Source organism: Orycteropus afer, unplaced genomic scaffold (genome assembly GCF_000298275.1).
Source record: "Orycteropus afer afer isolate SDZICR_OR568_19922 unplaced genomic scaffold, OryAfe1.0 scaffold00401, whole genome shotgun sequence".
NCBI lineage: Eukaryota > Metazoa > Chordata > Mammalia > Tubulidentata > Orycteropodidae > Orycteropus > Orycteropus afer.
In genome coordinates, this window is record NW_006921988.1 from 978,645 (window position 1) to 980,532 (window position 1,888).

Below are 1,888 nucleotides of genomic sequence, written 5' to 3' on the forward strand. Positions count from 1 at the left end.
TGTTTTCCTATTATTGAGTTTTGATAGTTCTTTATATATTTTGGATGTTGTTCTTGTTGTTATGTGCCGTCGAGTTGGACTCGACTCATAGCGACCCCTCCTTGAGTTTCTGAGGCAGTATCACTACGGAACTAGATTGCCCAACCTTCCTTCCAAGGAGTGGCTGGTGGGTTTGAACTGCTAGGCTTCTGGTTAGCAGTCAAGTGCCTTAGGCACTACGCTACAAAAGCTCCTATATTGTGGATACAAGTCCTTTATTAGCCATATGATTTACAGACATTTTCTCCCAGTCTGTGGCCTGTTCTTTCATTTTCTTAACAGTGTCTTTAATGAGCAGAAGTTTTAAAATTTTGATGATGTTCAATTTATCATTTTTCCTTTTATTGTTGGTGCTTTTTTTGGGGGGGGGAGGGTACAGTCATAGACATCTTTGTGTACCACAAGGTCACAAACATATCCTCTTATGTTATCTCGAAGAAGCTGTATAATTTTAACTTTTACATTTAGTTTTAGCTTTTACATTTAGATATAAAATTAATTTTTATGTATGATTTGAGAAAGGGGTTGAGGTTCTTTTAATCTTCCATATGGATATCCAGTTGTTCCAGTACCAATGCTGAAGGATTTTCCTTTCCCCCTTGAATTACCTTGACACTACTGTGAAAACTCAATTGACCCTATGTCATGGATCTATTTCAGAACTCTCAATTCTGTTCCATTGATCTGCTGACCTATCATTACACCTATGACACACTATTTTTTTTCTTTAATTTTATTTGTTTGTTGTTGAGAATATACACAGCAAAACATACACCAATTCAACTGTTTCTTCCACATGTACAATTTAGTGACATTGATTACATTGTTGGAGTTGTGCAACCATTCTTACCTCCTTTTCTGACTTGTTCCTTCTTCATTAGCATAAACTCACTTCCCCCTAAGGTTCCTATCTAATCTTTGTACTTGCTGTTGTCAACAATGATATACTATTTTGATCACAATACCTTTCTAATAAGTCTTGAAATTAGGTAGTACAAGTCCTCCAAATTTGTTCTTTTTCCAAAATGTTCTGGCTATTCTAGGTCATTTCCATTTCCATTCTAGAATAAGCTTGTCAATTTCTACAAAAGAAAAGTCTGCTGAGATTTCCATTGGGATTGTATTGTATTTATAAATCAATCTGAAGATAATTGTCATAGAGCAATATTGAATATTCTGATTCATGAAAATTGTCTCTCCATTTATTTAAATCTTTTAAGATTTCTCTCAAGGATGCTTCATAGTTTGCAGTTCATATCTTTGGTTAAATTTATTCCTAAGTATATATGTTGTTTTAAGCTATTGTAAATGATGTAGATTTTTTAATTTCATTTTTCAATTGTTTTTGTTTTGCTAGTTTATAGAAACTATTGATTTTCATATATTGCTCTTGTCAACTATGATTCTGAAAAATTTACTAATTAGTTCTAGTAGTTCTTTGGTAGATAACTTGGAATATTTTATATACATAATCGTGTTGTCTGTGACTAAAGACAGTTTGATTTCTTCCATTCCAATCTTCATATCTTTTATTTCTTCTATTGCTGTGCATTGGACTTCTACAACACTGTTGAATAGCAGTGAGGAAAGTGGGCATCCTTGCCTTTTTTCCAATCTTAGGGGAAAATATTCAATATTTCACCACTAATTACAGCTGCCAGTTTTTTCTGGGTGACTTTTTCCAGATTGAGGAAATTCTCTTCCATTCCTATTATGTTGTTGTTGTGTTGTTATGTGCCGTCGAGTCGGACCCGACTCATAGCGACCCCTTCTTGGGTTTCTGAGGCAGTATCACTATGGAAGTAGATTGCCCAACCTTCCTTCTGAGGAGTGGCTGGTGGGTTTGAAC